Below are 11,695 nucleotides of genomic sequence, written 5' to 3' on the forward strand. Positions count from 1 at the left end.
TTCTTATTCCATTCGTAAAGAAAGTTCTAAAACTTAGAACTTCACTTTCTTACAAAGAAACCTCACCCATACATATTCTTTTATAAATAAAAATATTCCAGAAGCGGTCGTTACAGCGTCGGCCTTCAATTCCCACAAAGATGAATTCTGACTCCAAACCCGGTTAATCACTGCCTCCGGATGAAATGGAAAAAATTCTTAAAAAAGGAAGATTTTTCAACATTTTAGGATGTATTAGGTTCTAATTTAATTTCCAATAAACAATTATATATATAAAAGGGATCCAAACCATAGAACAATGAATCGACTATTCAAGACATCAACTATAAAATAAAGTTATACGACTAGAATTAGGTTCATAATTCAAAATGTTGTATTCCCGGTTCTAAAGAACAATAAAACAATAATTTTGATTTCTCTTCCTCTTTTTCACCTGCTCATTTTAAGTTACGTAGTACCACAAAGAATATGCACAAATTTAGGCTAACAATATTCATTATTATTCATCATAGTCATTTTGTATTTTAAAATTTTAATTTTATGTTACAAGAATTTTATTTATAATTTCTAGTAAATAAATTAAAATATATTTCTATCTTAAGATATGTATTGTGAAATTTGTTTTTTTAAATTTAAATTAATCAGAAAATACAATATAAAAATCATTTAAATTTTAAATTTATTATTGTATATATTATATTAATTATACTATTTTCATTATTAAATTCTTAAAAACATTATAATATTCAGTAGAATACAACCTAATCAAAAAAATTATTGCAAAAATTAATTAAATATATGTGGTATTTTGTAATAAATATTTCACGATTTCTCTATCTTTAGTATTTTATTTTTCTATAAATTTAGTTTTTATTATATTTTATCCAAAATAAATAAACCAAAACTATATAAATTATTACACTCACTGTTTCACAATTTTTACATTTGAAATTTTATTTTTATTACATAATAACTTTCATTTTACCTTTGTAATGCAATTTATATTTTCAAGACTAATATTGGTTAAAAGATGCTTTAATTTTTATAAATAATGTTATTAATTTCAGATATTATTGGTTAAAAATTTACCTATTAATGATAAATAAAGTTTGATAATTTTTTTATCTGTTCAAAATTTACCTATTAATGATAAATAAGTTTTGATATTATCTTAATCTGTGTGGAAAAAGTTTTCATTATGAAACAGAGAAACTGTGTGTTTTTTTTTTGACGGCAAACGGCTATTCTATTACTCAAACTTGAGGTGGTCTGGGTAACCAGATCGGAATAGAACAACCAATAAAAAGTAACTTCCTATGGAATGATCTAGCTGTCTTAGCTAAAAAGTCTGAAATCTGATTATGCGCTCTTGAAATATAAGAAATCTTGAAGTCGGGGGAGCATATGAGCAGTGTCTCTATCCTCTCCAGTTCTGTAGTAAAACTTGGCCAAGCATGAGGTTCCTTGATCATAGCAATCAATTCCTTGCAGTCCGTTCCAAAGTTCTGACAAGTAGAATGTTGAAGCATATTCTCCATCGCCCATCGCAGTGCTTCCACTTCTGAATGCAGAGCTGATTCTCTTCTGGGGAAGTTTTGTGATCCCATGAGCTGCGTATTTCCCACACTGTCCAACCATACCCATCCACACCCACTAAAATGAGGATGAGATGTCCAAGATCCATCCAGCATACATATATTACCCAAGCTTATGACTTGGGATTCCTCTGCATTACTCCCTTGTACCGGTGGTGGTATGGTTTCATTGGCATTAAACCAGGCTTGACACTCACTTTCAGCATATCGAACTAGTTCCAGAGGATCTCTATCTATGCCCCTAAAGAGTTTATCATTTCGAGCCTTCCAGATGTACCAAATCAACCAGGGATAAGGATCCCTATCTTGATCTGGTTCGAGCATGCCATTCTTTTCCCAGAAGAGGTAGTTCATATTCGTGTATATGCTTGATGCTGGAAAAACATCAGGGCTCGTCGGAGTTGATGAGTGAAGCCAAACCTGTAGAGCCGGTGGGCATTCGAAAATAGCATGCGTTACTGATTCCTCTGGCTCACCACATCTTGGGCAGTAATTATCACATCTCATATTACGCCTCACTAGGTTTCTCGTTACTGCCACTTGGCCAATTAACAATTGCCATATAAGATAACAAATTTTCTTTGGCGCCTTTATCTTCCAAGCAAAGGCTTGAAGCTTTGTAATACTTGGCTCGACCACTTTTTTTTCATCTGCATCCTTCAAGAGATTTTGGGCTACCCAATATCCAGACTTAACCGTATATTGTCCATTTCTGGTGAAGTTCCAGCAAAATGTGTCCAGCCTATGAGTTGTGCTTATGGCCAAACTCCTTATAAGTGGTATGTCAGCAGGGCTAACATATTGTTCCAGTAGATCAACATCTCATTCCTTCAACTCCTGGTTAATAAGATCACTCACTCTCATATTTGGATTCATAACAGGCGCTATAGGTATAGCTGGCGTAGCCGGAGTCATTGGAATCCAAGGATCCTCCCACACCTTTACCTCATAGCCAAAGTGTATTTTCTGCCCTATTCCTAGCAACAAAAGCTTCTTCGCAGCTGAGATACTAGTCCACACATATGAAGGGCTGTTTACAGAATGTACTCGCAAAGGCGAACTTAGTCTATAATATCTTCCTCTTAGGACCCGGGCGACCAGCGAATCCGGATTTTGTGTTAACCTCCATAATTGTTTTGCTAATAATGCCAGGTTAAACTCATGGATCATACGGAATCCAATCCCTCCTTCTTCCCTCGGTAGGCAGACTTTCTCCCATTTTGACCAGTGTATTCCTCTTTTTGGGGGATTTGAACTCCACCAGAATTGGGCAATAGCACTAGCAAGGTTTTCACATATCTCCAATGGGAGCAGGAAATTAGACATTACATACGTCGGGAGAGCTAGCAAAATGGACCTAATCAATACCTCCTTTCCTCCTTTCGATAGCCAACGACCTGTCCAGCCGTTCACTCTATGCATCAGTTTGTCTTTCAGGAAAGCAAAGAGTTTGCACTTTGAACCACTAATATCTTCTGGAATACCCAAGTAAGTTCCCATCCCTCCATCATTCTGTATTCCAAGTACATCTTTGATCTCTTGCCTTGTGGTTGCGTTAATCCTCTTACCAAAGAGTAAGGAGGATTTATCAAAGTTAATACATTGCCCTGAAGCCTTACCATAGATCCTGATCACTTTCATTACTTCTTCACATTCACGGGGCTCCGCCTTACAAAAAAAAAGGCTATCATCAGCAAATAATAGGTGAGATATCGATGGACACGCGCGGGTAACGCGCATCCCCGTTATCTTTCCCTGGTTCTCTGCGTGATTAAGAAGGCTAACGAGCGCTTCCGTGCATAGAATAAAAATGAAAGGAGATAAAGGATCTCCTTGGCGTAGGCCCCTTCCTGGGATAATATTTCCTCTTGGCTGCCCATTCATGAGGACTTTGTATTGTACCGATGTAATACATCTCATTATCCATGTGATCCATGTCTCTGAGAAACCCATCTTTCTCATCACAGCTTCAATAAATGACCACTCCATCCTATCATAGGCTTTACTCATATCTGTTTTAATAGCCATTCTTTTGTTGCGTCCGCTTGGCTTGGTCCTGAGCGCATGGAACATCTCTTGAGCAATCATAATATTGTCAGATATCTGTCTTCCAGCAACAAAGGCTGACTGGGTATCCGATATCAATCCTGGTGACACTTTCTTAAGTCTCTGGCATAGGACCTTAGAGATGATCTTGTAGCTTACATTACACAAACTAATAGGCCAAAACTGAGCCATATCATTTGGTTTTGTCGTCTTTGGGATGAGACAAATATTTGTTTCATTCAGCCCATCTGGCATTATCCCGTCAGTAAGGAATTTATTAATCATAAGAGTTAAGTCATCCTTTACTATATCCCAAAACTTTTGGTAAAACAAAGCAGTCATCCCATCTGGCCCAGGGGCTTTTTCAGGGTGCATAGCAAACAGCGCTAATTTAATCTCCCACTCCGTTACCGGTGCTGTAAGACTTTCATTCATTGGCTCCGTTATTGTCGTAGAAACTTCAGATAGAGCTTCTTCAATATCCTCTGGATTAGAAGATTCAAAGATTTGTCTAAAATAGCTAGTAGCAATGACTACTAATCCTTCTTCATCCTCCACAATATTTCCATTTTCATCTAAGAGTTGAGTAATCTTGTTCCTTGCTCTCCTTTGTTTCGTTAGGGCATTGGAAAACTTCGTATTGCGATCTCCTTCCCTTAGCCAGAATACGCGACTCTTCTGTTTCCAGAACATTTTTTCTGCCTTAAGAGCATCAGAAAGCTCCTTCAACGCTGCTGCAATTTGCTCAGTCGTGGCATTGTCATCTGCATATAGACCTTCCACTTTTTCCTTAAGTTCTTCCACCAGTTTTGCAGAGTTTATGTTATTTTGTTTTCTCCACTCACTCAATGCCTTTCTACAACTGGAAATATGTTCCATTATAGAGGCATTGGGAGGAAGATCCGGCGATTTCCATCCCTCCAAAATAACTTGTCTTAGTTCCTCATTGTCCAGCCATCTTTTATCAAACTTAAATTTCCTCGATCTCCTGGATGGTTTTTTGAGTATATCAGCAAGTATCGGACGATGATCCGAACACCATAATCTCATATACTTAGTCTTCGTATGAGGAAACTTTTCATGCCAGTCAGCATTTCCTACTGCTCTGCCCAGACGACATCTAACATTTGTTTGAACGGTAGAAATGAACTATCAGTACGTTGTCTACCTCCTTCTTTTTCATTATGACCAGTAATTTCATTGAAATCACCTATCATAAACCAAGGTCCAGTTCTTGTTGTTGAGAAACGCGTAAGGCGTTCCCAAACTTGGTCTCTTCGTTCTAGTACAGGATCCCCATAAACAAACGTCATAAAGACTTTTATTCCATCAATGACTGCCTCAATGTCAATGATTCTGTTATTTGAAAATAAAACATTAACTTGAAAATCATCCATAAATAAAAGAGCTAAACCTCCGCTGAGACCAAGTGGCTCAACGGTAAACAAACGATCAAATCCTAAGTCGGCCTGAATGTTTTGCAACAGCAGCCTTCTGTTCTTTGTTTCAGAAAGGAACACAAGTCCTGGGCGATGCTTCTGACACATCTCCGTAAGGCGTCGAACTATGAGGTCGTTCCCTATCCCTCGACAGTTCCAACTGATCGTCCTCATTGATGATTTTTTGGTGGGTTTTTGGAACCCACTAAACCATCACCTTTACTTGAATTGCCTCTTCCCGACTTTGTGCCATGCCTACGTTTGTTGTCCTGGTCCGTTGCCGTATGGGCGATAGACTTGTTTGAGCGTGGTCTCGGCGATCCTCTACGGAGGAAGGTAGCTTTCTTATTTTGAATGCCCAACGGGGCAGGCTGACGACTTGCACTTCTTATGACCTTTGCTGGTTTCGCAAGCTCTTGGACTTGTGAACATTCAGTACGTGACGCTGCCTCAGATGCTTCAATTGCCATCAACTCCTCGCCCAATAAATCATCATTCTGAACGTCACACTCCATCATCACATCATCCTGTTGTTCAACCATCTCCATATCCTCTAATGCACCTATCATTTGGCTATCCTCCAAACCGTTGAGTTCCACTTGCAGGCTAGCTGGAGAAAACGTCAATGTTCGAGCAAGACCTCGAATCGTAACGTTAGCTAACTGCTCAGATGAAGCAGTGTTTGGTGTCACTATGGTGCTTGCAAGTCTCTTCGTTTTAGGTTCCTCCACGTTCCTAGGTTCCTCAATAGCTCTCTTGTCATGTCTCTTGTAAACCTTGTCATTAACATTCTTCTCTCTTGGACTCAGTGGCTGCTCATAAGGAGCAACAGCACCAGGCATCATGTTCTTCTTGCGCCCTATAGAGTGCTTCTCCTTGTTATTCTTCTCCCGCTAAGTCCCCTCTGGCTTGCGATCATAAGGTCTGTTCCCATAACAAGAAGAACCGAGACGAGCAGCCTTGCGGTCATCTCTTCCGCGAATGATCCTATCTTTGTGTGACGTCTGATAAGATCCATACGTGCGGCTTCGTTCGTCATGATAATGTCCGCGTTCACCAGCCTGAGAATGTTGGCGTTGAACTCGATCAGAAGGACGTGAATGATCCTTCGCTACAGCTCTGTTCTGATTACTTCCCAACAAAGGTTGGCGAAAGGTGAGTGACTCAGTGTATCGCGCATTACCCAGCAAAGGCCGAGCATGAATCTGGTCCCCAGGTATCTGTACTCTTGTAAAGACATCCGAACGGGTGGTTTGTGACTGAGGTACATCCAAGGTAGGACATTGTTCTTTCTCATGAGTCATAAAGCCACACTCAGTACAGTGCTTAAACAACATCTCGTATTTGATCTCAAGGGTAACCTCTTCTCAATCAGGTGATTCGGCTTTCCTTGAGATCTTTAACGGGCGTCTGGAGTCAATATCTATCAACATCCTCCCCCCATAGAGATCAATAGTATCCACATGGCCAAGTCTCCCTCCTATGTTCCTCAGGTTCTTGTCTGTCCATAGGTGGAGCGGAATTCCGATCAATCTAACCCAGAAAGGAATAATCCAAGGGTAGTCATCGTGAACAATCGGTTCCCATCGCACTAATACGAACATACAGTAGTTGTAGTGAAACGGACCCTGTCTGAGCACAAAGTTAAGGTCATCTCCCGTAGTGAAGTTAAAAAGGAATTTGCCATTTCCCAAATCATTAGCCGTGATCTTGTCTTGAAGTCACCATTGCTGCGGCATCTTTTGTAAAAGCTTCTCCACATTTTGCTTTTTAGGACACAAGACCTTCCCAATAAGAGACATACGGTACTCTTTAATGACAAAGGATTCGTCTTGATCAATAAGCTTGATCGGAGCATCATCATCCTCGTATAGGATTCCTTTGCCCTTGATATCCGCCATATGGGCTGATTTTTGTCGAGCATAAGACCCCATTCAAACGTAAGTGTGTGTATGTTAGCCTGAAGCCGAAGCAGAACCTTAGCGTTAACGTTAATCGGAGCAGAGAAGCGACCCAGATAGCGTGGATCCAGTGTCTTCCCCGATCAAAACGAATAGCAGGTGGTTCAAAGTATTCAGGTTTCTTCTCCAGTGATCTGAACAGCGCAAATCGTACAGCTTTTGGACAAATCAAAGGATTCGTATCAGAATCGGAGTAGAGTGAGTAGGATCAGATCAGACGTGATGAGATCGTTAAGAGAGTAAGCAATCGTCAAAGGACATATTGGTTATGTGGAGATCGAAGTTTCAAAGGAAACTTTAATCCAGGAGCTCGCACTGCCGATCAACCCATAACGATGGTTAACTTGATAGCTACGCAACGATGATAACCTTCCGAGAAGCAGAGAAATCAGGGAACCGCAAGGAGTGGTCGAGAGTCTCCCTTGCGATGAAGATGTAAGGACTGGCACCGTCGGGATGCTGGATCTGCTGCAGGAGGCCGGAGTCTTCAAATCGCCATGACGATCGCCTTAGGAGCGGCTAGAGCTTCCAATTTTTCGTTTTCTATTTTTCAGAGAAACTGTGTGTTAAATGATACTATAAACATAAGTTGATATTTAATTTTATCTTTGATGATGTTGATACATATAGAAAAATGGCTACTTATATATATATATATATATATAAGATTGTTTTAAAAATTAAACGTGTAAATAATTTAAATTACTAGTTTAATCAACCTTTGTTATCCTTTAATCAAACCTAAAATAAGACAAAGTAGCCTAACTTTACATTACAAATCATAAATACCCTGACCTTCTAATTTTAACTACAAACCTAATTAATCTGGCCGCCTAATTTTAGTTACAACCTAACTAATTTTATTTTGACCAAAAAAGGATCTACCTAACTAAATTAACTAGAGGCGGAGCTCCGTGCAAGCGCGGGGATGTTAGATATACTTGTGGTGTTGTAGTGTAAAATGTTGAAGGTGGTGGAGTGCATAAGAGGAAGAGTGAAGAGATTTATAAGAAGAAGAAGAAGAGTGAAGAAGTAAAAATAAAATAAAGTGAAGAGGTTTGAAAATTCTTATTAGTTGGCACTTGTAATGTGTAAAGTTCTTTTAAATGGAAATGTAAATGTAGAGTGGGAGAGTAAAAATGGTCGAATACGTATATACTGGATGTTTATCTGCGCTATGGTGTTTCATGCAAATAATATGTTCTCCATTTTGTAACGATGATGTTTAGGTGCTAAACGAAATTATTGTAGCTCTTTTGGAATCGTATCATTGAAGCATATGTCAATATACTTGCCTCCTTTTTGTAATGTCATTATTATGAATTGTAGATCAGTAAGGAGAGCCTTTTTTTGTTTTGGAGAGTTCCGCATGTTATTTTATTTTCGACGTTCCTTTGCGATATGAATGAATATGCAAATGTGATATTGTAAAATAGATTATCAACAATGTTTCGCATGCTTTTTTTTGTCTTTTACTTCTTTTGGATAACAAATGTTTTTCTTTTCAGTACTACCAAACAAACAAAGATAACACAGATAAATAAAATCAAAATCAGCCACAATCAAGTAAAGTGCAGCACCATTATTTATCTCTGTTCAAAGCTTTCTCCAGCCTTGCCTCAAATGGTGTTGAATGTCAGTTCACGCTTTTATCCTGCATTTCCACAAAAACATGTTATTCTCAACGAATAAAACGGACTCTTGATTGATTATTACACTCATGTTGGTTTTGAAACCGGTTTAAGCGTACCTCTCTGTACTTGCTGGTGGTGTTTGGTATTCCTTTGAAGGAAGAAGCAGAGCCGCTATCTACTGCCTTTGTACAACTTATCCTCTTCTATTTCATCATCGCTTTCTGTGCAATTCTTGTATCTGTCACCTGAAGGGTTCGAGGCAACCTCACTTTTTTCAGAAGAAGACTGATCAGTCTTGTCTGGAATCACTTCTTCTTTCTTCTCTTGCAGGAGTTCAGCATATTCTTGTGACTCAATAATGTGTTCATGTGACAAAGTCTTTGGAGTCAAAAGTGACTCTCTTTCTATTAGGGCATGGACTACTTATCTCCTCAGCCTCGTCACTGACAAAAAAATCAGCATATGTTTAAGCTTTAACAAAGCTCAAAGCTCGAAACTATAAGAACAAACATCACCCAAAAATGCCAAATCAATCGCACACACTTACCAAATTTGAGTGATTGGAATCACAGAGCTTTTCTAGATCTCATCAACTGTGGAGACTCTTCTATCATTGAGATGAACAGGTTTTGCATATTCCACAGAGAGATTCTATGCAACAAAAAAACAAAGAGTTTCTATGGGTCAAAGCAAATTAAATACAAAGATGATCTATCTATCTATTATCTCGAATAGGAATCCAAAGAAAAGCTTGTGCAAATCATAAGAAGGTTTCTCAGGAAACATGCGATAGACTTACATTTGCTTTACCCTGATCGGACTCTCTACGTTTCCAACGCTGGCGATTCTTTCGGCCACCAAAACAACCTAATCAGCACCCCATCACTCAGAGAATTTCAAGGCCTAGCGAGAGACAGCTATAAAGTCCTCCGTTAGGTTGGTTGTTTCAATGTCTTTGATGAGATATTCGTCTAAATCATTGCTCACCTCAGATAACGGACACAGGTTAAGCTCTTGAATCTGCAACGAAATACAGAAAATCAGAACACGAAACAGAGCCAAACTCAACTAAAACAATGCCAACACAATCTGAAAATTATCAGTGAAAAAAAAACAATCTGAAAATTATCTAAACACCTACGACTACGAAGATTGGTGTTGATTTGAATCATGTCACTGTTCTCTTCAAATCCCCTAACCAAAAACACACCACCGACAAAAAAACTCACAACACAATCAATCAAAACACGGAAACAGAGAAATAACACAATCGTAGAGATTTAGAGACATAGGAAGATAAAGAGTTCATGGATTTAATGGAAGAAGTGGAAAGAGATACCACAGATCGAAGAGGCGTAAGAAGATGACAACTGAACCCTAATATGATTTGCAAAAAGCGAATTTTAGTTTATTAACAAAAGTCACCTTGATAACCAAGTGAACCAAAAAGATTATAAACCGAAGAGACAACCAAAATCAAAACAGAAAAAAAAGACTAAACCAAACCGAACGTGGGACCCACAACCATTTAAAGTTTGCTGATGTGGATGTCCTGAGAAGAGAAGAAAGTTCCTCATTATATATATGATTACATTATTATTTTTATCATAATTACATCATTATTAAGAATAAAAAAGGGAGAGGGATATCGATACAAAGTGCCCAATAATGAAGTCACAATAAATCATAACGATTTGGTTTTTCAGTTCTAACTTGTAAAGCTGAGCTAAATTTATTATATTGGCTTATTTTATTGATGATAATTTACATCTACTGAATTCAAATTCCAAACTTGATTTCTATTGTATAACATTACAGATGTATAGCTGATGCTAAGACACCCAATATATGTAACTTTTATAAATCGTTAGAATAAGCATTTACTACTGTCCATTTGGGATTTACATTTTCTCCATTTATTTTTTTAAAAAACATTTATTTTATATATTTAAAAATAAAACATCATTATATATACATCTAAACATATTAAACAATAAAATAATTAATAATACTATTACTAAATTTTTCATTGAAATTCTAAAAAATACTGATATTTAACATTTTTTTTACATTACAACAATAATTAAACTGAAACCGAAGGAATGTAAACTGAAACCGAAGGAATGTGAATTTAGGAGTTTAACTCCATGTTTTTAATATTAAATTGTATCAAACTTATGACACTTGTGTGTGTTTTTTTAGTTTTGAAAATTATTTTTTTTTCTCTCTTTATTTTATCTCCTTATCATGTCCTTATTTTTGTTGCTCACTGAAATTAATTTAGTGTTTTATGTGTTTCTATGCACTTTCTATTATGAAGAAAGTAGTGACGAAGTTTGCACATTATAATTCTAATTCTTTGATAAGTTAATACAATTAAAGAGATCGGAGTGTATAGGTCAACTTGGGTTATTGGTGAAATAACAAAAAAAAAACAAAATTAAAATTTATGGGAAGAGAGGAGAGAATAATAAAAAGAGAAAGGAAGAGGATTTTCGTTACTCTGTAATTTAGGTTTCTTTTATTATGAAGTGATAATATGTTACTATATATTAATTGAAAAATCATTTAAGTGATTTTTTCTTAGGTGTTAATCTTTTTTTAACAACAATAAACTAACTATGGTCTATGCTCGATTGGTTCGGAAAACCAGACCGGATGCATAGAATCGACATAAAACATAGTAGAAAGGGAATATCTAACACCTCGTGCTAGCTTGTTAGAACCAAAATCATAATTTTTTGGTAATCTCCAAAAGATATAATCTATGTTAGAGAACACCGAGGGTCCCGGAAACAAATCCGGGAGCTGAAAGTATTTTTGACAGAGTCTATGTTTGTAAAACCGGTGGACATTCAAAGAGAACATGATTAATATATTCTTTCTCAGGTGTTCATCATATGTAATTTTGAGAAAAAGTTATAATTTAATTGGTCTATGATTTTTTCATTTACATTTATTTTAACCAAGTCTAAAAGAGGCAATTTTAAATCCATTTAATTTTTCACATTATCATTTAT

The 11,695-nt window shown here is 37.1% G+C and overlaps 1 long non-coding RNA gene across 10 annotated transcripts; it reads right to left on the reverse strand.

Annotated features, from left to right (window-relative positions):
- Positions 1-8,488: 8,488 nt before the first annotated feature.
- Positions 8,489-10,101, reverse strand: LOC108821086 (uncharacterized). 10 transcript variants are annotated; one of them, XR_008937486.1, is made up of 7 exons: positions 10,015-10,039; positions 9,817-9,869; positions 9,663-9,695; positions 9,475-9,592; positions 9,223-9,326; positions 8,792-9,118; positions 8,489-8,695 (listed from the first exon to the last, which is right to left on the reverse strand). It is a non-coding gene; the product is annotated as an uncharacterized LOC108821086 (long non-coding RNA). The 10 variants fall into 10 exon arrangements; XR_008937488.1 differs by having other exon boundaries at positions 9,813-9,869; positions 10,015-10,029; XR_008937487.1 differs by lacking the exon at positions 9,817-9,869 and having other exon boundaries at positions 10,015-10,096.
- Positions 10,102-11,695: the final 1,594 nt, after the last annotated feature.

This window comes from Raphanus sativus, chromosome 8 (genome assembly GCF_000801105.2).
Source record: "Raphanus sativus cultivar WK10039 chromosome 8, ASM80110v3, whole genome shotgun sequence".
In the NCBI taxonomy this organism is placed as follows: domain Eukaryota; kingdom Viridiplantae; phylum Streptophyta; class Magnoliopsida; order Brassicales; family Brassicaceae; genus Raphanus; species Raphanus sativus.